This window comes from Cydia pomonella, chromosome 13 (assembly GCF_033807575.1).
Source record: "Cydia pomonella isolate Wapato2018A chromosome 13, ilCydPomo1, whole genome shotgun sequence".
NCBI lineage: Eukaryota > Metazoa > Arthropoda > Insecta > Lepidoptera > Tortricidae > Cydia > Cydia pomonella.
In genome coordinates this window covers 7,597,430-7,625,196 of record NC_084715.1, presented here as the reverse complement: position 1 = coordinate 7,625,196, position 27,767 = coordinate 7,597,430, and the positions used below count along the sequence as shown (strand labels likewise).

The 27,767-nt window shown below is 35.1% G+C and overlaps 1 protein-coding gene across 1 annotated transcript in view; it reads left to right on the top strand.

Moving 5' to 3' along the window:
* The first annotated feature begins 3,367 nt into the window (after window positions 1-3,367).
* The window catches only part of LOC133524076 (metabotropic glutamate receptor 2-like), a 302,673-nt gene continuing 278,273 nt past the window's right edge, over window positions 3,368-27,767 (top strand). Inside the window, exon 1 of the mRNA XM_061859884.1 lies at window positions 3,368-3,686. The gene's annotated coding sequence lies outside the window, so the exon portion shown is untranslated. The remainder of the gene's footprint in view (window positions 3,687-27,767) is intronic.

Sequence of the window (27,767 nt, the reverse complement as noted above, 5' to 3'; positions counted from 1 at the left end):
TTTTTCCATCATTATTCTATTGCGGATATTAGGTAACGTCTTGAAAATATCTCTCACTTACTATAAACTGATCGCTAATTTTACTCGAAAGTTGTGCGTTAGTTAGTTTCTAAACAATAAACTTTTTTTAAATGGTTTACAGTTGACATTTCGAATAAAACGTCACCTTGACGGATATTAAAATAGAGGTCAAATCAAATTCCGTTGTTATTCAGAGATGTACCAAATTTGAATGCCATTATATAATCGGATTCGATGTTATTATAACGCAATATTCAAGTAATAACATTTCACAGATAAGAAATATGTTCTAACAAATAGACTATCTTTATACTGGCCGTAATTTGCGGTAAATCAACGCATCATAGAGGGTTTATGACATGTGTGTTGATAAAAATATTAATCAGGAGTAATAGAACGAAGATAATTAATCACAGGTAATAGTTTCTACTGTCTGAGAGAGAACAATGACTTCTGTAACACAGGTTTTTATCTAGCTCAGAAGTCGGGGATTTCAACACTTATATGTTCTTGTTTCTTGCCCATAATTCATTTTTTTAATTATAATTGTAATAAGTTCTATTCTCCCACACAGTAATCTCATTTAATACACGCCCGCAAACCGCAAATGCCAAATTACTAAATCATGCAGGTATTCCGACGAGCCTGTGCGAAGCGCCATTTTGCAATTTCAAATGGATATTGTTTTGATTTAATCCTCAAGGTGACGTTCGGATGCTGACTGTTGCGACATTACTGCTGCTGCGGTCTTGACGTGGGCGCGGTATTTGTTAATTTGCTTCAAAAAATTAAGCACGTTCGCCGTTGCATTACTGCCATAATTATGACGTCATTTTATAAAGGAAATTGACAGATATGGTGACGGTATATGGTGACAGTATCAACGCTGAGGCAGCATTAATGGAGCTGTAGTTGACACCCGAATATCACCTCTAAACAATAATATTGAAAATTGATAGTAATAAAAAATCGTATTTGTTGTTTGTACACTTATTTTTTTTTAATTTTCCCGCGCAGCCGGTAGTAATTGCTTCTATATAGCTTAAAATGACATTATGTATGATTAACTTTAATATCCAATAATAACTTAACCAGACAGCAAGCGCCTTTTAGATTCGTCAAAGTAACAGCTGTGACGCGGCTACTATGTGCCTAACTTTTCTCATATCATTAACATTTAAATATAGACATCACAGAGATTACTCAGGCGTGGTGAGCAAGTATAAAATTACCCGTTATTATATAATAATGAATGTTATACGACAATCTTTACAATAAGCGTACCTACACCCAGAGTAAGCTCAATAACGCTAGTGAGTACTAGACGGCGATATAATAATATACATAGATACAAATACTTGCATGTATAGAACACATCCATACTCAGGAACAAATGTCTGTAATAAACACGCAAATTAATGCGTCGTAAGCAAGGTAATTACCGTTTAAACTAGGAGGCGCTTTGCCTTTTGTATCCTGTTTAGTCCTTTGATTTAATTACTTTTTTCATGTTTTTCCGATAAAAAAGGTTTTTGAAAGATAAAACATCAACAAAAGGTTTTTGAAAAAAAAAAAACACTCCGTTGGGCCCAGCTTTCCAAATTAACTCATTTTCTTTTAACCTTTCAAATAAAAATCTAATTACCATTTTTTATTAAAGTCAAGCAATTGAGAAAGTCTTTAATAACGTCTCAAATAATTACCTACATTTAAGAGAGCATATTAAGTGTCGAAATTACCTACGCTAAAGTAGAAATAAGAATTTCTATCGTTCCAAGAATATTCAAGTAGTTTTTATAATTTGCTACAGCGTCCGCGCCTCTAGGGTTCTATAATATTAAAATTAACGTGAACTAGAGCCAACGAAGCTGATTCTGTTTTAATGATCTGATATGGTTTTCATCTGATTTTGATACGAGCTTGAGTCGTGTGCGAAGGCCTATTCAGATAGTATTTTCTTGTTATCAAACAGTTATGGATTAGATTATGTTAGCTGTTAGTTTAAATTTAAATAGAAATAAAAATAGACATATTTTATTACATAAAAGAAACAAGGTAAGAAAACGAGTAAAATGTCACGAAATGGCTTCATCTCGGCATATTTCTGTTGACATCCAGCACTAATCTTCCGATGAGACGATCAAGTCAGAAAAAATTCTTCAACCAAAATTGATATATTGACAGAAGGTACCAATAAGCGTGATCGATATGCCTTATCTGATGACATCAGATGCCTCACCAACCAATACAAACCATCGCTGCTGCTCACGTTGCTGTACCAATAATCGTGACTCGTTATGCGGATTGGTGCTCACGGTTAACGTCGTATCAAAACAAGATAAACACGTATCAATTTGGCAATACACAATCGGCCTCCATCCAGGTCTTTGAAAATGCACTCATGCGATATTAAATTTATCACTAGGTACTTAAGATCCCGTTTTCAAATACGTACTGAGTTTTAGAATTCTTTTTATCTTCATAATGTAATATTTCGTTCCGTAAGATTTTCTTTAATTGAAACCTAGGATAGGACTTTTTAATTTTATTCTGAAATCATTATACTAACTATGGATTCATTTAAAGTTTAGGTTAAGTTAAGCCTATTAATGTATCTGAAACTGCGTTTTGTAATATGTATGTCTAACACTTCAGTAATTCGCTTGTAGTTCACAAATGCTGATTAATTGATTCAACTCTCATACGTACTTATTACCATTACAATTAAATAAAGATGAGATATATAGCGGCATGCAGATTATACAATTTTTGACCGTGACCTTAACACTAATCGCAGTGAGTTTGCTTGCACCATAAAGCACGACCGATCGTGATCTTAGTAATATCAAAACCATAACAGACTTCAAGAATCTGATTACCGCTCACAAGCTTGCCCGCCTAAACTACAGGCGAGGACTGTACATGCAAATTCTGAAGTTTGGATTGTGCAAGATGTTACTCGCTCTTTGAACTTCACTTTGTTAAGTGTAAACGACTACCGTCCAAACTTTGAGTGCTTTATTTATTACTCGCTACTACGCTCGTAGCGCTACGCCCGTAGCCTGTAGAGCACGATTGTGTCCTTAGTTTTTTTTCTTTATTAAAGAGCTTTTCGATGTCGCCTAGAAGAATGGACTTCAATTACAAAGTTAAAATAATAAAAAAAACTAAATCTAGTAAATACTTCACACTACTTAATAATATTTATTACCTTTTTGACCCCACATAAGATTCTTGTAGGTTTTCTAAAATAGTCAAATTAAAATTTGCTACCTTTTACGGATTTTACCTTCATCAAGTAGAACTTGCTTGATATGTTCTCCGGCGGAACATCTTTTCTGACATATTAGGTATATTAACTGTGGAAAAACTTACGTTTTAATGACAAAATAGTAGTACGGAATCTGTTTAAGAATGTCGATTTTTCTCTAGAAACCCTTAAGCCAGTAAGCTAGGCTTTACATCGGCACGGTGCCTACTACATGCTACCCTTCAGTTGCTCCGCGTTCCTCGAGCAGACCGGCCGCGTCGCTTGCTCTTGAAAACATCGCGTCTTACTCGGTTCTTACCCTTCGTGTTTTCCTGCCTGAGTGTTTTGTTTTTTTTTTTGTGATTCAATTGACGGTTAGTTCTGGAGTTATGTTTATTTGGCGCAATTAAAAAAGGTACGTGGGTTTTGATACTTGACTATTTGAATTCTTAAAACGGATGTTTGGTGAATTGGTTCTTAGGTATGAAAAAACTGCCAATAATAATATTTTTATCTTTGCTTAAATGATAAATATATTAGATTTTAGATTAGATTTATTTATTTCATAATATTAAATTGCAATATAAATTATTTCAAGCTAATCTATATGAATTTATATTATGATCGTCAACTATTTATTATATAGAATGAAAATAAAGAGAAAAAAAAATAACAATGTCAAGACAGAAAAAAAAACATTAAATATCAATTACATAATAAATTAATCACAATATCAAATAAATACTGAGAAATAATTATACAATATCAAATAAAATAATTACGGAAAAGATGTCAATATGGCTACTTATACCTAGTATCTCGCAAGTATAGTAGTAATATATTTAATATTGGTAATTTTATGCATTAATACACTTACTAAGGATAAGAACAGACTTATATCATACAGATAAAATATTAATGATTATAGTATTTTTATAAGGAAATATAATACACAAAAGTTATTCTTGTCATAATGAAATACGCGTATATAGAAATAATATCCCCACAAAATATTGATAAACTTATAATTTATTTAGGGTAACAGAAACTTTTGAATTAGGTACTTATAGATACTTTCACTATCTGTCGAATCCTTTGATGCTGATTTTGAATAAAATTTGAATTATTCATTATTGGATACTTATCCAATTTAAAATAATACGTATGACTAATATTGGAGGTTTTAGTTTTTTAATTTACTATTTACTCTTTAGTAATAATAATAATGTCGATCTGCAAATTTGCCATTTCATCATTATGAAAAACACTGAACCACAATTAAATATTAAAATGTATTGTTTAAAATAAAACGGGAATTTATCTTATGTACCTACTTACTTTCAACGTCAACTTTACTTAACTACTGCACAAATAATAAAAGTAATTGCACGTGATAAATTCCCGGTTGAAAATTAAATAGAATGTGAAGATCGTGTTAGTTTATATTAATATAACGTGAGTTGTGACGATACAGACATTGTAAAGGAGGCACTTAACAAGTGCAACACATATCAATATGCCGAACTGGTACGTATCACGTACAGTCAACCAATTTGCCACTATAGAACCTTGTCGCTTTAACTACTAGATACTTGACACGCATCACTCAATAAGCACTGTCGTAGAAGTCATTATGGCATGGTTCTATAGTGGCCTAGGAATCAAATTGGTTGACAGTACGTTTTGTTTAAAACTTTAAGTTACTTTACAATTTTACTTTGGTCAATAAGTTATAATTTAAGGTAGGGTAGGGCATTAAGGTAGGGCACTCAAGGTCTATTAACACATTGCTTATTATTACATTATTTTTTGTATAAGACTGTTTGTTGCCTAAATAAATTAAAAAAAGAAAAAAAAATAGGTATCGTCTAGAGAAACAATCGATAAACCATATTCGTTGTGCCAGTTATGACAAAAGATTATTAGATTCAGTAGTATCGTGTCGCAACGAAAATGTTGTGTCCCTTCCCTTTTACCTCAACTATCTGGCTACCTTACCTCAACTACGTATTTGGTTATAGGTATATTTGGTTGAAAATTAAACCTCACTTTTTTTGTAATTCTGGAAATTGTTATTAAGTACCAACTAAAACCCATTTCGAATATCAATTATGACGCTGTTATGTATGTCGTATGATAAAGATTACAAAATAATTCAAATACTATTTATTGCTCACCTCAATACAGAAAAACAAAGAATACAGCACCTTAGTAAGAGGTAACAACAGGCGGTCTTATCGCTAAAAACAATCTCTTCTAGACAAGTTTTAGGTAGCGGTTTTTGAATAAAAAAAACTTCTTTAATCTTTTGGTAAAAAAAAATCTGGTTTGCAGATCTGACAAGGTTATGCTCAATAGGTCATGAAAAGATAGTAGATATTAACCGCCGTCGCGAAGTTGCGAGGGGGCTAATGCAAAAATCAAGTTTGTATAAATAAATAAAAAAAAAACACAAAAAAACAAGACTATCGGCCCGATTCGAAGAATGATTAAGACTCGTTTGAAATCTTGGAAAGACGTCAAAGTGACATTGGTTACCCGAATCGAGCTGCTTCTGTCAATTATACGACATGCAAACGATATCTAAATGAGAACTTATCTAAAACAGAACTTATCGTTATCGTATCTCATTCTTCGAATCGGGCCGTATAAATATTATTTTCAAGGGCAGAATCCAACCAAAGCCACAAAAGCGTTAAGTTGGCTCGATATATAAAAATATCGACATGACACACATATCAAATTTTCATTTATTTCCAGTTGGGTGTCATTACCGTGCATTATAATTTTTATAACCGGACAAGTGCGACTCGGACTCGCCCGCCGTACTTTTTAGTATTTTTTGTTAAAGCGGCATCAGAAATGCATCATCTCTGAAAATTTCAAGTGTCTAGCCTGGACAGACGAACAGACGGACGGACAGCGGAATCTTAGTAATAGGCTCCAGTTACCCTTTGGGTACGGAACCCTAAAAATAGCTAATGACATAGAAGTAAGATCTGACGAGCAAAATTTTTATCAGAAGGTTTTTACTTTTTTTTTCTAGATGTTTTCAGAGTAATCGAGGTAAAAAGGTAAAAACCCGCGAGGGAGCCATATCTTCTGTCGCAATTTCACCCGGTGCGCCATTTTATTTTCCTTCTAATTTCCTGGATTTACGCCCCTCTCAACGGAAAAATATTAAGATAAAATAAATAAGCTTTTGTGAATACTGCAATATTATTTCTACGCATCGCTTTACGTTAAGCGATTAAATCCTGAATGCGGAAATCCGTAAAGATTGCTATTGGGGAAAGTAAACAGCTAAATCGAAATAGAACCGGAAATTTTGTCAGGGATGAGTAGTAGATGAAATACAAATATTATAGTATACAGATTGAAAAATTGCTCATTGGACCTAACCCATTTATACACCGTAGGCCCATATAACCAGGCCGATTTTAACTACGGAGCAAAAAATGTTGTAATGTGACTTTTGGTTAAATACGGCAAAAATGGTATATAACATAACGTGTTTTCTGTACACGATATGTTATATCTTGTCGAAAAATCATTGCAACGAATAAGTAAAGGTTTTTTTATTTATTTACATTTTATACATTTTACGAGTATCCTTTAAAATTTTAATGTCTGTCAGTAGGTATGTCTAAGGCTAAATCTAAGGGGATAAAAGTAAGGGATAAGGGGCGGTTGGTGTCAAATTATATTTAGAAAATTTGTCTATTACAAGGGGCTTCTACGTATTGGCTTCGGCCCCACTCACGCCATCCAAATGTCCGGGACCCCATGGTTCCGAGATCAAGGAAAGACAGACAATAATAATAATTAAAACATACATTGTATTAACTTCTCAAACGAATGCAATATTCTTCAATAACTTTAAAAAATTACGAAGTTATTAAACTTCCTACTTTTCATACAAATTAAATATTATCTGTTCGCCATCATCATTTAATTGACGTTGCTTGTCACGCCTTGAACATTACAAAATTCGCAATAGGTACATACATTGCGTCTTAATAAACTTTAAAGTGTACAAAAAATCAACGCAAGTTATTTTTAAAATAGCTGAATAAATGGTGGTGAAAATTTTAATTTTTTGCTCCAGTTACAAGCCCCACCCGGCCCGATATGACACAGTTTATTAATTAAATATTTTTGAATGAAGTTTATACGTATCAGCTTATTAATTAAAATTGACGTTTGATAATTTGATGTTGGAGCCGTTCGATGGAGAATTTAATTGAATCTTCGCTTGATTTCCTCTCCTTTACTCAGAATTTCGACGTTACGAGTAAAAAAACGTTATTAAGTTAGGAAGGTAATTAAAATTCTGTTTAATCTTTCGGTGTTATTAAAACATGGAAGTGCGAAAAATTAAAATTTATTTTGATTTTAAATATAGGGTGTATTTTAAGATTTTCTGTTAACAGCCCGTTACGTTGCTTATCTGTCGGTAAAACTATTTCAAAATATATATTTGACTGAAACTGAGCATCTTATGCACCTACAGTCCTATACCATAGACAAATTTAAATAAAATAGTTTAATTTTTGAAATTATAGTTATTTGAGAGAATAATTTATAACAATTTATAACAATTTTAAGGAAAAATGTTACCCATCACTGTAGAATTCCAATAAAAACTTATTTGTATTAATACAGACGTCAAACTTATTTACTTATATGTACAGAATTTACAATTATTTAATGATAAATGGCAATATACTCAATTAAATTTCAGTATTTTTTACCAGTTAAGTCCAGTTTTTAAGGTGTCGTACCCAAAGAGTAAAAACGGGACCGTATTACTAAGACTCCACTGTCCGTATGTCTTTCTGTCTGTTACCAGGTAAATTTTTCACAGATGATGTATTTTTGTTGCCGCTATAACAACAAATACTAAAAACAGTTATTAAGAACAAATATTTAAGTAGTCCCATACAACAGATGTGATTTTTTTGCTGTTTTTTGCGTTTGCGTAATGGTACAGAATCCTTCGTGCTATAATCCGACTCGCACTTGGCCGGTTTTTCCTATTCCTATTATTTTGTTCCCCTTTATACTTTACAATAATTATTGTCATATCATGCGCAGATCCCTTTGAGCTCCCCACCACGTTTTTCGTCAGAGTCAAATATCACTACGTCAAGACCCAGTGTAGGACTAGAACCTTAATAACCTTTGAAGGTACTTCAAGCAGGCAGCAAAATTACGTTTGCATTGTTCTGTTTGTAACAGGCTATCGGGCAAACGTGCAACATCGGGGAGTGTATGCAAAGTTAACCAATTAGTTAGACATAGGTAGTCATTTTAGTTATTTATGCAACCTTAGTGTACTTAGTTACTGGGTAGCAGGCTAGGTATAGGTCGGTAGATAGGCTAGGTAATGTGTGTGTCACAGAGTAATATGGACGCTGGGAGGGCATTGCAATATCATATTACGTTTTGTCCCGTGGTGCGCATACTATATTTCTGCTCGACGGAGGCGGAAAGCGGCAACTTCGTTTAGCGCAGCGGGAGCAAAGTTGACGCTTTCCGCCCGGAGGGCATAAAATGATATATAACTTGCCCTAGTTGCCAAGAGCAGGAAGAGCAGCATAGATTGGACCTGGTGAGCCGACCGTTTCCCCCCTCTTTTTGGGGGATGGGCACGGTACGATCTCGTGGCTACTAGGCCAACTCAGGAAAAATCGTGCCAAGCGACATCGCCTGAGAAATAATTGCCTATTCACTGCACTTGCTTGCCCTACTAATTCAAGCTCAAAAAAAAATATAATCTTTGAAAGGCTTTATTATCTTGGAAACTATTAGGTCTACAGAGTCAATTCTAGTCTTGTATTGTAACAAGTCTACTTTAAAAATGCCCTGAGAAGATACTATCAGAAACGGTTTTCTTAATTTTTGACAAAGTTGCGTTCAGCACTCGAGGTCACAAATTTTGATTCTTCATTAGGCCAACATCACAAATTTTGGATTTGATGCAAACGCTAATATATAAACTTACTGTATTAATAATAATTTGCCCTGTTTTAAAACTCCTGACAATTTGGTCGTAGGTAAATTATTATTAATGATGTACGACCAAAAATTAATTATATTTAAGTCGTTATAATACATAACTAAGAATATTTCCACAAACAAACACTACAAAATTACGAGTAGTAGGACAAGCCGTCTGTTAAAATCCGGAAATAGATAACAGCATTTTACACCAATTGTGGAATGCATGTTGTACCATAAATATTCATGAAAGTAACGTAATATATTCAGAAATGCCAACCGAAACTTTTCGAGCCACGCCGGTAGAAGTTCGTAATGCTAGTTACCCTCGGAGTATTCATTTTCATTTCACATATGCACCGTGTTTTTACTAACGAATATGTTTTTAGGGATCGTAGACCAAAATGTTTAAATAAGTCGGTTGTTTTGGATTACTAATATGTTGCAGAAAAATTATTGTCATATTGTACCTTCGCATAACAACCCTTAACAGAATTATCATTTCGCAGAATTACTTTTTGCATTAATTTGTTGGCATACTATTATTTGGCTCAATTTTCCTAAGCAGAATAATGCAATAGCATAATGTTAATTTGAATAATAATCCTATAATCGAATAATGGTTTAGCCGAAAATTGTGTTGCATATGACTTACTTGGCATACTGTTATTTCGCACAATTTTCTTAGACACACTGTTATATCGCAATTTTTTTTAAGCATTTGGCATAATGTTGATGAGAATAATAATTAATTTTGCATACCCGATCCGCTAATTGCAATTAAAATATTTCTGAAGGCAGTTCCTATTGAGTAGTTCTTATTTTGTAGGGGTCGCAGTTCTAACATAACCTAAACTACAGTTCTGGCAGTTCTTATTTTGAAGGGCTCGCTGTTCAAACCTAACCTACAGTTCTGGCAGCAGTTCTTATTTTGTAGGGGTCGCAGTTCTAACCTAACCTAACCTACAGTTCTGGCAGCAGTTCTTATTTTGTAGGGGTCTCTGTTCAAACCTAACCTAACCTACAGTTTTGGCAGCAGTTCCTTTTGTATAGGGGTCGCAGGATTTATTGTGCTGCATAAAATTCTGCGAATTTAAAGTCGGCGATAATATTAATAACAGTATGCCATTACAAATTCGGTGGAATGTAATTTATGCTACATGAAATTCTGCGAAAGTAAAATCTACGATCTTATTATTCTGCTATTCAATATTTTGTCAAATGAATGTTATGCGACATGACAGTTATGCTAATTATACAATTTTGCAAAAATATCATTTGGTTAAAAAAAATTCTGCGAAAACTGCTATGCGAAGTGTATTTCGGACAATCGATATTATGCAAGATAAAGGGAAGTCAATTGTTTTATAGGCAACGAAACGGAGCAAGCACTGATGATTAGTTGATATTACAAAAAACTTTTCACGGAATTACTTGAACCCACTAAAAACACAATAATGCGGTTGAGTACTGTAGTACATACGCAGACGCGACGTCATAGCGGCAGACCGCGAGGGACGCGCTGCACACTCGGCTTTACCTACTCCACCGGCAACGGACGAATACCGAATTAGTTCTAAAAACTTATTATAAAATTTATAATTGTTTGGCCAGGATCTGTAATTTATGCGGAATAAACCCGCCTAATTTAATGCAGTCCGCGTTTCTATTTCTATGCCAGTATCTAGATACTGGCATATCTTCAATTGATGGGGAAATAGGAACATATTTAAAAAGCGTTTACTTTTTCAGGTGTCCATTTATTTATTATATTTATATATAATTCAGCCTATATACGTCCCACTGCTGGGCACAGCAGCGGGCTATAGTCCCCACGCTAGTCCAATGCGGATTGGGGACTTCACATACACCTTTGAATTTCTTCGCAGATGTGTGCAAGTTTCCTCACGATGTTTTCCTTCATCGAAAAGCTAGTGATAAATATCAAATGATATTTCGTATATAAGTTCCGAAAAACTCATTGGTACGAGCCAGGATTTGAACCCACGACCTCCGATTGAAAGTCGGACGTCATATTCACTCGGCCACCACCGCTATCTTTATTTAATATGCTTTTGTAAATTATACCTTAAAGGGTCTTTTGTAAAGCTTTTTTTACCAATACTTGTTACTATACCTAAGAAACCTAAGTTAGAATAACAGCATAATTATATATCCTTAAAAGTCACACAAACTTAGCCGCCACCATACAAATGAAACTCCGCTCTCATTTTAAAACTTTTTTTAGGTTTTTTGATGGCGAGTTTGTGTGAGTCTTAAGGGTCTAAGTAACCTTGTATACGTATTACAACATTCAGCTAGAGCTAAAAGGGTACAATGCCTTTTCACTGAAACGAGGGAACAGACTTGAATGTTGTATCAACATTTTTTCTTTAAGGCGACTTATGTCCTCAATGACTCTATTAATTACATAGTTATGTAATTAGCCAAGAAAACATCGTTTATAGAAAATACCAATTAAAACTTAGACAATGAAAGGTATAAGTAAGGTGGGATAAGACTTTCACGGTGGTCAAGACAAACACTTGGATGGAATCTTCATATTGTTTGTCTTGCCGCGAGCAAAATAAACTATGTTCGTCTTACCCTACCTTATGGAAATGATGATGTAACTTTTTATTGCGTATGTCATCCCAATCACAATACATATTTACATTTAATCTTGGATTGGCGTTGCCTTTAACAAGCCTGAGAGAGTTTCAAGCTAAAATTGAATGTAACTGACAAACATAAACAGTTAAATGAGTTAACTGATAATAAATAATAAGTTTTATGCCAATTATTAATCAAATCAAACGGCCATTTGAGGCGGCGCTGGGCGTGGGCGATGTGGGCGACCGTCTACGGCCTCGCGATCCAAGGGGCCTCACGCCTCAAATACGTGTAACTCGGATGCAACGTTATTCGTTATATCTTGCGCCACCAGAGGGCCTCGCTAAATGTACCTTGCCCACACCAAATTTTGGTCTTGTTCACTGCAAACCAAAGGCTTACAGAATTTAATTTACCTAATGTATAGCGTAATATTAACTGAAAGCTTACAGATAACAATTTAATTAATATGAGTATAGCATATATATTATGAATTAAATTTATATTGCATTTAAGCTACCTACATGTCTCAACCTACGCCTTAAACAAGGCGTAAGTTGAGACATGTAAGTCTTAATTAGGTAGCTGCTTAGTCTGCCCCTTATCAATGTTACTTGAGATGGGTACCTACCTTGACGTATAACTTATACTATATATTTGATTTCGACTCAAACAACCAGACTGTCCTCCGGTGGAGCTGTACGTGCGTCTTATTATGACTTGACGACGGCTTCTGAAACTTTATTGAGTTGGCATCCAAGGGTTACATTCAATTTATGACAGCATTATTGCCGACCGCATTACTGCAAGAAACGTCAATTATTTACTCAAGACGTCGACATTGATATTTATTTATATTTCCTGGTGAAATACCGTATATAGCTCTGCTATTCTGCAAATAGTCAAATATACCTAATATCAATATTTTTTTATAAAATGACCTTAATTTGCAGTCTTCAATATTGATTTGATTGTCCTAATATAATTGATATTTCCTGCAAAAATATTGTCGCATAAAGTCCACATTTGCAAACGCATTTAGCGCCAAGGTTCCACGAAGTTAGTTTTTTACGTCCGACGGAACGAAGACGTTATATTCTTTTAGGATGTGAGTCTGTTTGTTAACCATACGAATGAATGCGAATTCCATTTATTTCCAACATGCGAATTTTGTTGCGGTTTTCGTCAAAGGCTACACGATTCAACAGTAATGGTTCTTAAAGTAGATTTTGACTCATTAATTTGTGCTACAACATTTTTTCCTATGTTTATTTTTTAACAACTAGGAACCCTTACAGTTTTACCATGTCCAATATGTCCATCTATTGCTCGTTTAAACTTCAAGCTATTGCTATAAACTTGTAATTTTCAAAGCTAGGTATACAAATCAATCACGCCCATAAAATGTTAAAATAAAAATCTGAAAATTTTCCACTTCTATCGACTGACGACTTTTAATAGAAACTATAGCGAACGGGATCGGTTATTAGCCATTTTTGAGTTTTCGTAAAAAGTTTTACCTTTCCTTTTTCTTAAAAAGACGTACACATGCTGCTAAGGTACTCCTATTGTTTGTTTTGTACATGTTCTGTAGCTACTCATCTATCACAATACGAGTACCTAAACGTCTTTGAATAGGGATTCAAAGTTTTTAAATTAAGAAAACCATTGTATAGATCGTGTCATTAACGACGACGCATACCTTCACTCATAATGTCATGTTAATAAAGTTAGATTTGACAAATCTGCGCGTCATTATGACTCACACAAACTATAGTTCTGTAGCGATATTTTATGTTATTATGTATTAATGAATACATTTGAGTTCATGTAATCCAGTTTAAAAACGAGCAGTGTCAACAAAGAGTAAGAACTTTTTTTGATCGCCAAACTAGAGGTAATCGCACTGCGATCATGCGTTATTAACTTTTCGTACAACCCAATTTGAGTAGCTTGATGTTTTCCCTTGAGTTAGATATTTAATCGGTCATCACTATTGAACATTAATCGAGCTATAAAGAAAGTGAAAATCGCTCTTAGTCACTCTAACAAAATTCTTGAGCTGGTAACTTGTAAATGCTTTTCAAACTAGTTGGAATATCAACCGTAAAAGTAAGTACATAAGGTTCAGAGTAGAATGCGATCACGCAGTGTAACGATTAGAATAGTTCGCGAGGTAAACTTTACTAATTTTGTTTTTGGGAACAGGAGTGCTCCAATCGCTTATCGACCATAGGCGATTCGAAGGCTCAGGATAATCACTATAATAAATGTAATTATTCCCATCGACTTGACCGTATCCATCTAACTACAAATTACTTCTAGTGAAGGTTGTCACAGATGTTACTAGAGGCATATTCTGATTTTGATAACAGGTTAAAAATGTGATCTGTATTTCTTATGAATAATTATCTGTAATCATTTATACATAAATTTATTGTGTATTTTCATTATCCCATAAATTTTGGTGGTAATTATTAATTTTATGCTTTAATCACAATGTGTAACCGTTGACGTGAAAGATGCGCAAATTTGTTAACCCCGGGAGCCAAATTGAACTTACATTTAATTATTAAAATAATGACAGTTTCTTGTCATTATTACATACTTGTTCGTACGTCAATTGGCACGAGCACGGGTGAATAACAAAATGAAGTAATTTTTTGACATCAAAATTGAAGTTCAAATGGGCTTCCAAAGCTCGGCTCGCCCGCGCAGCAGAACACACCGCCAGGGAGCGTGACAGTGAGAAACTTCACGTCAAAAGTTTCATTGAAAATGTGTTGTCCAATATAAGGCTTCAAGCTGCAATAATTGAATACGTGGGACCCATAAAATAACAACTTGTAACTTGTAGCGACTTGTAATACTCGCGAAAGCTTCTTTGTCAAGTCAATTTATTGGAAACAAAAAGCGCTTTTATTACGGGCTTCATTACTAAATTGCTTTTTTATTTCTTTATTAGTTCATGGCTTAAAATTGATTGCTAGTTTCTTACTAGGTCATTTGATTGGCAGATAATTTAAGATTCCTAAATTGAACAGTATTTTTTAAAATAATTACCTGTCAATGGCATTACATATACCTAGTAGTCCTGTTAGTGGAATTTACATTGTTATTTTTCTAATCAAAATTTATTAAACTTTTTCGAAGCAGAATTCAAGAAAGGTTTTGTAAATGTAGGTACCTTATCAATGGTTATGACATACGTCACATACGTATCAGAATTTAGTTTTAAAAATGTTAAATTCTTCACTAAAAATTCCGGGTACACTTAGCATCAACAGTAGCGGATGAAACAACGCGCCAAAAGTATCTGCCACCTCGGATAATATTTCCAAATATAGATAAATCTCTAAAATTCACGTTCAAAAGTATATATTTTACTGTCTTAATTGTTATATATATTGAACCATTACTTTATGTTAAGCTTGTACAGAATGACGCGTAATACTTTCAACACGTTGTTTGATCCGCTATTGTTGATATTGACTGTACTTAACACGGCGATATATATAATAAATAGGTACCAACCTATGGTTATTTTTATTTTCTTCTTGATTATTTTTTTGTCTTAAGCTACGGTTCTTTACAATAAAATACAAAAAGACATATAAAAACAATACAACATGCACAAACATATTATAAAAGAACCTAAAGTATGTATCATCTATTTGATTAATGCATTGAGAGGTCATAAACCTAAATACTTGTAGATATTTAAATCTAACTAAACGTTTTGCGATTGCAAACTTTGGATATAGGTTTATTAGTTTTATTACGTATACATGTGACATCCGATTTAATGACATTCGTACTCGATAAACAGTCTCTAGGCAGTAAAAACTTTAAAACATATAACTCAAAACATATTAAATATATTAATACAAAAAAATAACTGGTATCTAATACTTTTGCTGACTGTACATAAACAATGACCTGAAATTACCTGTAGTATTTAAAGGATTTTTCGAAGCGGGCGAAAAGCATTAGCTGTTTCTTATACAGTGAGTCCTTAGCTATTAGACTAACTTGTTACTTCTTAGAAATGCTATTACTTTTTTTTATTAACACAAAATATAAAAAGTATTTTTTTAACATGTTATTTCCCATAGGGACCGTGCGCGTTGGAGGGCCTGCCTTCTTGTGGCCTGAATCGGAACCATAAACATGTACATTTGCACGTCAAGTGTTTTCTTGTGCATAGTAGGTTCTGCCATCTTGTGGGCTACATTGCATCGGAACAATAAACATCACTTTTACACCTCGCGCCAAAAATCTGACGACTCCTGTGCTGCCTCCTACAGTTCATGCACGCTCCCTATAATCGATGTATCATTGGCAGTGTTTTTGACAATTTGTTTGAAAATATTTATTAGTGTCATAAATAAAAAGATAATCAAAAAGGTCGGAGAAGGTTTCATACCTAATAACACAGGCTCCTCCAAAGTAAAAAATCCTAATTTGTTAATTTCTTCGTAACCGCTACACCGGTTCTTATGATACTTTGTATATGTTTATATCTAAGTATGTTACAAGTCCGTGAGTGACAGCACCATACTTCACCCACTTTTGTCTGAATTGCAAGTAATCCACAAAAGTGAAGTACATAACTCTGTAAACCTCCGTCTGGTACAAGGTCCCCGTGGGACCCCTAAACCGTACGGAGTATAAGAATATTTTTCGCAGTTTCTTTATCTTCACCGTTTTGAAAGTTCTTATCTCACGAAGTTGCGTGGAATACAGTGACTTTATATTTGTTGTGAGACTATGTAAAAGTATTATGGGTAGGTACTTAAACAGTAGTTGATACAAATATATGATTTGTTTTGGGACACCAATAGTTTTTTTGGTTATTAATGAGTTTCAAACAAGTCTAAAATCTGTTTTTTGTTTGAATTTGTTATTTCTTTCTTCATACCGTTGGGCAACTACGCCAGATTTGCGCTTGAAAAAGAAATTGTTGAAAAAGTGATTGCCAACTTACAATTGTGAAAAACTTTAAAAGAAGATTTTAACAGTAGCCCGTCTTTGTTACTTTCATATGTTATGTAGGTATACCATTAACGTATTCATAAGCTATACCATACTACTACTACTACTTAATGGCACAGCGACCCAAAATGAGTCTTGGCCTCCGACACGAGTACACGCCAGTTGTCTCGATCCTGTACCATCTCCCGCCAGTTATCGGGCTAGAGATCGCGCAAGTCCGCTTCAACAGCATCGCCCCAGCGATATCTGAGACGTCCGTCTGGGACGTATACCATAAGTACAGCTTAATTACTTATACACTCTAAGGCCTATTTTAGACTTCTAAGTCAGCCCTGAAGTTGATCGATTGAAACTTATAGGCAAGCACGTACGACCGACGTCAGGACTGACTGTCATAAGCAGACATAACCAACCATAGCGTTCCGCGCACTTGTTGAAATAAATATTTATGTATTTACATACTTAGTATACCGCCACGGCTCGTAAGTTACAAAGTAGGAATACGTGTCTCCCCAAACTAATAGCAGATCACTCGATGTCGAAGTCTTAAACTTAAAGTAGATTGTTCCGAACTTGGCCTTACAAGCACAGGGCAGTCTTGTAGCGTAAGATGCTAGGTTTAGTTCAGACAACAACACCCGTTCAGAATTTTGTGTTGGGTGACGGCAAACCGAACGCGGTAACGACTTATTGCACCTTGGTTGAATTTGAAAATAACACGTTGTACGAGTAAGTTTAGTTGACGGTGTTGTGAGAGATAAAGTTTATTATTTGGAGTTGTAATTATTTTTCGTTTTAGAAGCGGTGGTGGCCGAATGGATCTGAGGTCCGAGTTCCAATCCAGGAGCACGATTGTGATTTGAATTTCTTGTCCAATATTATTATTTGTATCTCTTTCCATGGGGTGTCGGACCTTTGGGAGGTGTGCGTTTTGGCTTTAATCCGGCCAACATCGCCCTTTAAGATAAGTTTGTTGTAATGTAGATAGCCTGCTGGAACCCATTCACGGATTCAGCAATAGGTCTCAGCAGACATTGGGGCTGTACCAGAAATGGAAAGAGTTCAGGTCTATCGACGAAGTTTGTTTGACTGAAGCTTAAAATAGGGCTATTGTAAAGAATCCAGACACGTGCCATAACAGTGCTAACACACATTATCGAGGCAGGCGGTGACTTGCCGCTGACTAGATGGGCTCCTGAGCCGCTGAGACCCCTGGGTCTCGAGAGGTGTGCGCCCCTTTCTACCCAGTAGCTGTTAACAGCCACTGTGCAAACTCACGTCTTATGCATGTTTCTTTTTTACTATCTTTCACATTTCAATAGCTGCTCGAAAAGCGATTACTTATTCACGAAATAATTAAATATGAACTAACATTGCTTAAGGGTTAACGTCCACAATAGTCATGCAGTATTTGAAAGGTCAGACTGCAATTTATTCGTGACCTTTAGTACACCCAGTAGGAGTTTTACAAATACCGAGTGGTATTAAAGCTAATTGGTACGCGTAAAATGCATAGTCAGGCCTGTCATAACAAGATGAAATTTTAAATGTCGCTCACGGTTAATGAAATTCTCCGGTATTTTGGGTAACTAATGCGAATTGGGAACTTCAAACACACTTATGAATATCTTCGCAGATGTATGCAGGTTTCCTCATGATGTCTTCCTTCACCGAAAAGCTAGTGGTACACAAGTTCCGAAAAACTTACTGGTAGGTACGAGCCAGGATTTAAACCGGCGACCTCCGGATTGAAAGTCGGACGTCATATTATTATCTACTCGACCACCACCGCTTTCGAATATTTTATTAACAAAATCTGTTTCTAACTAAAAAAATATATAGTGACTGGACATACTACCTTTATTCTTGTCTCCCTGCTAAGGATTTCTCAAATATTTTCAGCAATGTACATGTGGCAACGTTGCACTCTTAACTGCTTTCCAACCGCTTGTTTGATACCATCATGTAGAATACACTGTGCCCGCGAGGCAACGGAAAGATTTTAACGGTATATTCCGGATCGTATTTTGAGACAAAAATGTCGTAAGTATATACTTTTTTTTTAATTCGCCTAGTCTTAGAGTTACTCGTAGTATCAATACAAAAAAAACCTTTTTTATTGTGTTTCAGTGCATAACGCCTTTTTGATGGCGATGTCGCCAGTATGGGACCTAGTCCAAGACGTCCTTATTGACACGCATATCAAAGTGACAAGGATCACTTTGAATAGACTAGTTTTTACGAAAAAAGTACCAATTTATATTAATCCATAAATTCCACTTATTATGTATAAAAACATACAAAAATTTAAATAAAAAAGATTTTACTGGCGGCAATGACTTAAATTTTTATTCGATTTTTCCTTATTATGACATCCGGAATACGTGGGTACATTTTTCTGTTTCCTCGCGGCCACCTTATAATAAACTCATCGCTACTGCGTTTAAAACGAGGAATGTTTTACCGACAACAAATGTCTATGTATTGATATCATTGAACTCAACCTAAGTGACTTCGCCCCAATAGGACACGATCCAGGGTCAGGTACATTGCTCCACCATAGCCTCTCAAGGGACTACTTCATCATGTAACTCATGGAACTGTAAAAGGCGTGCTTCGACATACATTAATCGAGTTGGATGTTTAATAGATTTGAAGGTCTGTTTTTATTTTCATTAGTTTTTTTTCAAGTAAAATAAATTTCATATTATATACGAAACAAAAAGTGACCAAGGCCTCCATTGTGTAACGGCCCGATTAAAACTTTAAGATTTGTCAAACATTTGCTAAAGATACGATATGGATTCGATATGACAGTGTCAAAATTCACGTTTCTTCAAACAAAAACGTAGGCTGGAATCGAACCAGTGTCCTCTGCAATCGCAGAGCGATTTATTTCAGTTTACTTTGGCATATTGCTTATAATAAAAACGGGGCACGTTACACAAGGGGTAAGAAAACAAAAATAGTGGGGATCGTGTTCTGATTAGGAAAAAGTAGATTCAAAACAAATTTGATGTGAAAAAAATGTTAGCCTTTGTATGGAGGGTTGGCCGACTTGGACGACCTGCCCCATAGAAAAAAAAACTGTTAAAATCATAGATCTAAAAAAAAGCGGCCAAGTGCGAGTCGGACTCGCCCATGAAGGGTTCCGTACCATTTATGACGTATTAAAAAAACTACTTACTAGATCTGGTTCAAACCAATTTTCGTTGGAAGTTTGCATGGTAATGTATATCATATATTTTTTTTAGATTTTTCATTCCGTTATTTTAGAAGTTACAGGGGGGGGACACACTTTTTTTTCACTTTGGAAGTGTCTCTCGCGCAAACTATTCAGTTTAGAAAAAAATGATATTAGAAACCTAAATATCATTTTTGAAGACCTATCCATAGATATCCCACACGTATGGGTTTGATGAAAAAAGATTTTTTGAGTTTCAGTTCTAAGTATGGGGAACCCCCAAAATTTATTGTTTTTTTTCTATTTTTGTGTAAACATCATAATGCGGTTCATAGAATACATCTACTTACCAAGTTTGAACAGTATAGCTTTTATAGTTTCGGAAAAAAGTAGCTGTGACAGAATCGGACAGACAGACGGACATGACGAATCTATAAGGGTTCCGTTTTTTGCCATTTGGCTACGGAACCCTAAAAAGGAAAGATAAGCCCATGCATACAATTCCGATCGAAAAGTCTCGTTAAGCAAAACAAAGCGCCATCTGTTGTACACTGCGCTAACTACGTGGCCGATGGTCAGAGCAAAGATACAATCAAGTCTCTTTGGCCAGAGATATACTTACGCGAAAGTAGTAGACAGGAGTAGAGTAGTAGTAGTTCTCTTGCCTCCAAAAAACGTGTCTAGAAAAATGGCTTGAGAGCAGGGACTGATTTCGGTTACGGTATAACGGTATGGTAGCGGTATAATATTACGATACCGACACATTATACCGGTTAGGCCGCGCGGTTCCAATATAAAGGTATCACTACCGTTTTAAAATAACGGTACCGGTATTTTATCCGGTATATACCTTAACCGTTATTATAGCCAAACTGATAGTATTCAATAAAATCAAAAGGGCTTACGGGCTTACACTTACATAGACAGCTTCATCCAGTAGGAACCCAGTTGGCACAAGGCGCGGGCGGCCTGGCAACGACGCCTAAGCTGATAGGGTACCTTTATGAAAGCGTTTAAGGGACCCGAAAAAAAAGGTACCGTTATTTTTCGGTAGCGAAATAAATTTATTCGGCTACTTAAATGGTTCGGTTTAAACCAGTATGACGTCATACCGTTATATAAAGGTATCGTTATTTTTCGGTTATGCAGTCCCTGCTTGAGGGAGACCTTAGTCCCTTTCTTTCTTTAGAGCGACGATGAAGTGACAATTGAATAAATTGTTATTATTATTGCCACAGCTAAACAAGTCATGCTACTATTTTTATTAATATAAATATCATTATTATAGATTTTGCAGTGCTAGTTAATTAACTTCACTTAAGCGTCAATTAGATCCACACTTCCCGAAAACGCTTATCCGATTTCGGACCTGATAAGCGTTTTCGTTTCACGGAATATCAGCACATCGTTAGCAATATTTGAAATGTAAAAAACACTTTGTCTCTAATTACCAAAAATGTTCAGTGTTTGATATTTTAGCATATGAACCATTTTTTACATTTCAAATATTATAAACGATATGCTGATATTTGCTGAAAGGGAAAAATACTCTTTCTCGGGCCTGAGATGGGGTCTGATATTAGGCTTGATAAAGTGTGGATGTAATTGGCACTTCAAGAATAATAAGTGGAAGTTAAAACATATTAAAATGTGTTAGATAAATACATTATTTATTAATTACATACAAAATACTTCATAACCAAAGAAGATTGATTTACACTGAATGTCAAAATTTAGAAGGACTATTCTTAAGTGAGTCAGTAAACTAGCATAACCTACCTAACCAATAAAAATGACATTTATTTTAATAAATATGGTAATAGCAGAGATCTGATTCAATTTAACTCGCTCGGCACGTTTTTTGGAGGCGAGAGTGTAGTCTTTTAAGCGTTTTAACCAGTGGATCGTCACTAGCCACGGACACGGGATCATGCTGTTTCATATTTTTCTACATTATGTCACATTAATACTCGTATATTTTAATACAAGAAATACAATATTATCGCTCCATCTTAAACGTAACCCGCGTAGCGTTAGCCTTGTATGTACGCCCGTACAAAGTTATCCCTTCGAGCGCTTGGTAGGCGGGATATGGGCGGTGCTCACGTGGTTCTACTTCAAGACTGCAATGGCAATTCGTATGCAAGGGCTTATCTCTAGTTTATATCTATGCAGACATCCTAATATATTTGACGTGATAACGTCTTATAAATTGATGAACACCGGTAGCATGCACGAAAAAGTGTCACGTTGTGGACAGATCTCCATGGTAACGTTACGGCCACGTTGTGGACGGATCTCCATAATAACTCCTTCTTTGTATTATAGAAAATAATGATAATTCAGTGATAAATAATTCAATTCATAGATAAATAAACGTATGCAATTTTTCATCAATGTTTTCTTATGACGTTAACACGCAAAATTATCTTCCGTAAACCGACTTTTTTTTTTACCTTTTTGTCGTAAGAAATTTGTCAAGAAATCGCAGTAGTTGCATAAAAAAAAGCCTCGTCTTTGGAAAATATTACACCTTTTGAGAGTGACGCTCGAATACAGAAATATTTTTGTCACGTAGTAAAATATAGTTTTTGGCCACAAGGACTGCTTCATTTCAAACATAGACAGGGAGAATCATACTTACTTTGTCTTAGGCTAGTACTAGCACCCAAATGAAATGGATTCTAATATTCTTTGTTCTTATTTACTGAAAAATTTGCTTTGCCAGATTATAGTTATCTCACCGGATTTTACGTTCTCTTTTTCGGACCTATTTTTCTAGTTTCCTGCCTTGCTCTGCGATATGGCTCAATATAGATTAGCAAACAATTTTACAATAGGTACTATCGGGGTTGTTTATCCACGGGTGTAATAAACTCCTTAGAACGTAGTGGTTATATCCTCTTTGCTTAGAACTACTAATATCTCTGACCAAAGACATTTCAGTGCAGATGACAGATTTAATGTGCAGTATGCAGCTGCAGTTGCGGCCCCTTTTTTAATACGCCAAACACGCAAAAATCTAACTATAGTAGAAGCATCAAAGTCGAGTACAAAATATATTGTAAACAGATGTACTGACAACTCCCTCAGGCATCTGCTAAAAGTTTGTAGGACCCGCCCTTCGCCGTGCCCGTTGTCGAAAACTTTGCAACGAAAAAACTTTTGAAACAGTATTTGCTTTGTAAGACAGTTGTTTGACAAGCTTTCTTGTGTGAAATCCATAATAAGTAAGTATGTAAGTACGTTGGATAGATAAATTATTACGAATGAGAATGGAAAATAAATATCGACTCGCCTGTAAAAAACTCATTTCAAAATTTGTCTCTTTAAATATTTTATGTTTTTTAAACAAGTCTGAAGAAAGCCTTCATCATCTCAGAAGGGATTCTTGGATATGGTTTTTGCAATAACTCATATTAAAATATTATTTAATTGTGTACTTTGTTCTAGTTATTGCACTTAACATTAGGAGGGCAGAAATACACATGGTATTTTTTTAAATAATATAATACGTTGATTTTTATAAATAAATATATATTAATAAAGAGAAAATCAGTTGGTTTGTTGTATAATATATTATTTTAGATCAAATTATGTAGGTACATAATTCTTTAATCGATGAAAACAATTATCTACCTTACCTACTGGTATATTATATTGATTTAAGCCAACACGATTTTCATTCATAATTTTAAAACGAATACGGGACTTAATTGCGTAAACTTACGTTTATTAAATGGACTAACCACAGACCACCTAGACGCGGCAAACTGCTCAATATGCAATACTGCTAAATAAACTTCATAAAGATCTTCGTAACACGAAACCGTCACAAAAATCGATTATAAATCGAATTGCACAGCGATACTGCATGAAACATCGCAGTGTACAACACTAGTGGCTTAAAATCGACGGAATATGAGAAAATCCCTCCTACCATGCAACTAAACCATGTACGAAAGTATCGTTTGTTTGCTGTCTATTGCGACCTACAAATAAAATGCCTTTAGTGATGCATCAAATATGAGCCGTAATAGATAGCGTACTTCGTAAAGACACTATCTTTTGACTATCTTGGTAGAAACGTCACGACATCATTACAAATTGAAAATAAATGATTTTAAATTAAATAAGGCGATTATTTAATACCAAAATTACTTACTTATGAAAAGAGATGTCACCTTTCACACGACTAACCATGACTCTTGTCGTATTAGCACAGTTAATTATGCTACAATGAGGCATTTTGTTGCGTGGCAATAAACGTCTGACACTTGGGATGTCATGAGCAATTGAGCACCACTGAGCGAGAAGTAGTGCACTTTACTACTTAAAAACACGCGCAAGTCTTGTACTGGCGGTATCTAGTTAATCCTAAATCTGTGGGCCTGACGTTTCGAACATGACGTTATGTTCGTGGTCACAGGCAGACGTTCGAAACGTCAAGCCATATAATAATCGTAAGTTTACGCGATTAACTCCCGTATTAGTTTTAAAATTACTCGTATATTATTAAAAAAAAAGCGTTTTTCATTTTTTTGTACAATAATAATCACCTATGATGTTGTTTCTGGTAGCATATACGGCCTGGATTCTACCCCTAACCATGGTTTGATACTATGCCAATCTGTTAAATTCTATTCAAGTAATTTGAATCCTCTCTCCGTCTGTTTCAGACCCTATCTTTGAGGCAATATAAATTATAAACTCGATATGGTATTGTCTTTCGTTAGGTCATGATGTAGCAAACATAAACCTATGCTTATTTATGTACATATTTGTAAAAACCAAACCAACATAAACGGACACAAATATAACTAATGCTTTTGACAAAGATAAACAACTGTCGAAACAGCGAACAAACACGAACTAAAACCATAAAATCGCTAAGTCATAAATTGTGTCTGGAAACAACTAAATTGATCAGCAACAGCCATAAATTCTAAATACCGAGGTGTACCCATCTATCACTCGATATTTCAGTGAGACCCGCTTTGCGAAATTTACCATTCTCGTCTGAACCTACAGATCACTTACCAATAGATACGACGACGACGGCATAAGACGACTCGTGCTGACCACATAGAAAGGCGCTCTCCAACTATTTTTTTTTTGTTGACTTTATTGTGTACCATATAATAATTTATTTGCAAATAAAATTTCATTGCAAATAAAGTGATTGATTGAGTAATTGAATACTAAAAGTTCGAGAGTTCGTCGGCAATTCTAATTAAGTACCTACATGGTGTTTTTTATTTTTTAAGTACGTAAATTTTACGAAAGAAAAGCCCTAAATTTACTTGGCGCCGTTCCGTGGAGCAGGAGTTGGGTGCATTGGGGATGGGGTGGGAGGAGGTTACCCAAAATGCCGGAGGCAGTGGAAGAAAATGGTTCGAGCCCTACACCCCAGCCGGGGGTAACAGGATGGAAAGAAGAAAGAAGGAGACGTTAATTTTAAAGATACCTTCCTGAGCTACTATTACGTTACTTTCTCAAAGAAACCGGTACATTGTAATTAACTCTATTTGGGAGATAATCTATTTTATTTATATATATTTTAGTGCCCATACGAGCGTTTACAAGTAAAGAGGCAAGTGCCTTAGGGTCTGTTCACATGTTTCGTATGAGATTATACATTATACATTTACTTTTTACATACATATAATCTCACCTATTTCCCGGAGGGATAAGCAGAGACCACAGATTTCCACTTGCTACGATCCTGACATATTGCTTTCGCTTCACATGGCTTTTATATTTCTTACGAAAAAAAAAATTAAATGTTATGTACCCATATTAGCCATATCCTGGAGTTAACGGAGTTTAAAAAAAGCCGTGTATATTGAAATTTGTTGAAATAGCTTCATCAATTGGCAATGATTATTTACGAGTAGGACTTGCGTACTGAGTGCAGAGAACTGAAAAAGTGCACACCCACTTTATGAATGGAATTCACACAACTTAATATCAGAAAGCATCAGACATAAATACTGTCAGTAAAGTAGTGTACTGAACTTTGAGTCCCTTTAGAATTCATTTTTATTATTTAGCAGGCTATTTACTACAATGAGACTTATTGTGTGTATATTTCAAATGGCTATCTATAATGGCTTTAAAAGCTGGAGTCATTTAAAGGTCGGACATACAGAAGCTCTATGTGGGCTTAGTAAAATAATGACAAATTGCTACGCAGAACGGTTATACTCGTATTATAGACAAAATTGGCAAACAAGGTATTTTGTCTCAACCTTTGGCTTTAAAAGTCACTATGACCACAAAACCTAGTATCTTGACCTCAGAGCGCATAACGGTTTGGCCGTTCCAAGTCTGGAAAATAAGAAACTACTGAATTTTTATAACTTTTCGTCAGAATCCCGATTTTCGATTTTTTGTTGAAAATTATTTACTATAAAAATTTAAAGTTACTACTTAAATTAACTTAAAGGTATCTTTTAAAGTTAGTAAAATTAAATCGTAGGTAACGGTGTTATCGGAGTTTTCAATTATGAACTTCTATACAGCTGAATAGATTAGTGACTTATCATTCATAATCAACTGGATCACTATTTTACAGAAGTACTTAAAATTGGGGTTTATTACAATTTCTTTCCCAAAGAAAGGTTTTCTGTTATAAAGTTAAAATCGCCCACCAAGGGTTCCGTACTTCTTAGTATTTGTTGTTATAGCGGCAACAGAAATACATCATCTGTGAAAAATTCAATTGTCTAGCTATCACGGTTCATGAGATACAGCCTGGTGACAGACAGACGGACGGACAGCGGAGTCTTAGTAATAGGGTCCCGTTTTACCTTTGGGTACGGAACCCTAAAAAGAACCCCTGAGTAGGTATAATAAACCAACCAAACTTAAACGCTAATTAGTGAACGACCCCTTTTATGAAGTTCTTCTTCAAATAAGGGCCACGCACGTCGTACATGTAACGTACGTATTTAATACAAACATTTGTTTGTAGAGCTCATCAAACTCGACAAACCGCCGCGGCAACAAACACACAGAAGTTCTTTAATTGGCGGCCCCACCCCGAGAAGGGCGGTAACAAATTTCTAAAAAGGCTCAATTTCCCGTTTCCGTAAAGTTTTGGATCTTCAATCGACTTTTAAAAGAGGAAGTCCTCAATTGCATGTTTTCGTTTGATCATCCATTTCAGGATTATTTGTTGTTTTTGAGCCTATAATGTTTTTGCGTTTTCTGTTGCTTGCGGTGTATCGTGTGATAAAATTTAATCGCCAAGTGAAAAACAAGTGTAAGTCGTTTTTTTTTGTAGCCCGGCCTACGCGAATTGTTAAAGATCAGACGGGTTAGAATGAAAATCATCTGCTCATATGATTTTCCCTTCGGTTTCGTTTAAATCGGTAACAGTGACATCGTTAAAATGTACTTAACATGGCAAACTTGCATAATGCAGCCATCGCGCGCACTGGCAGGTGATAAGAATAAATACTTTTTGCGCTCGGCGTTTCTTTTGTGAAAATTCTCTTTGGCATTTCGCTACGAAATTTTGTTTTTTGTGCCAGCCTTTATTTTGCATTTAAATAAGGTATTCGCGAGCGGTAAGTACATATTTGATTTTCATCGATATTGAAAGTTTCCACGAACTGATAGCTGAAACTGATAAGCTTCAGGTTCAGTTTCAAACGGTTTCAGCTATCAGTTGGAGATCGTTACAGTAGTAATCGA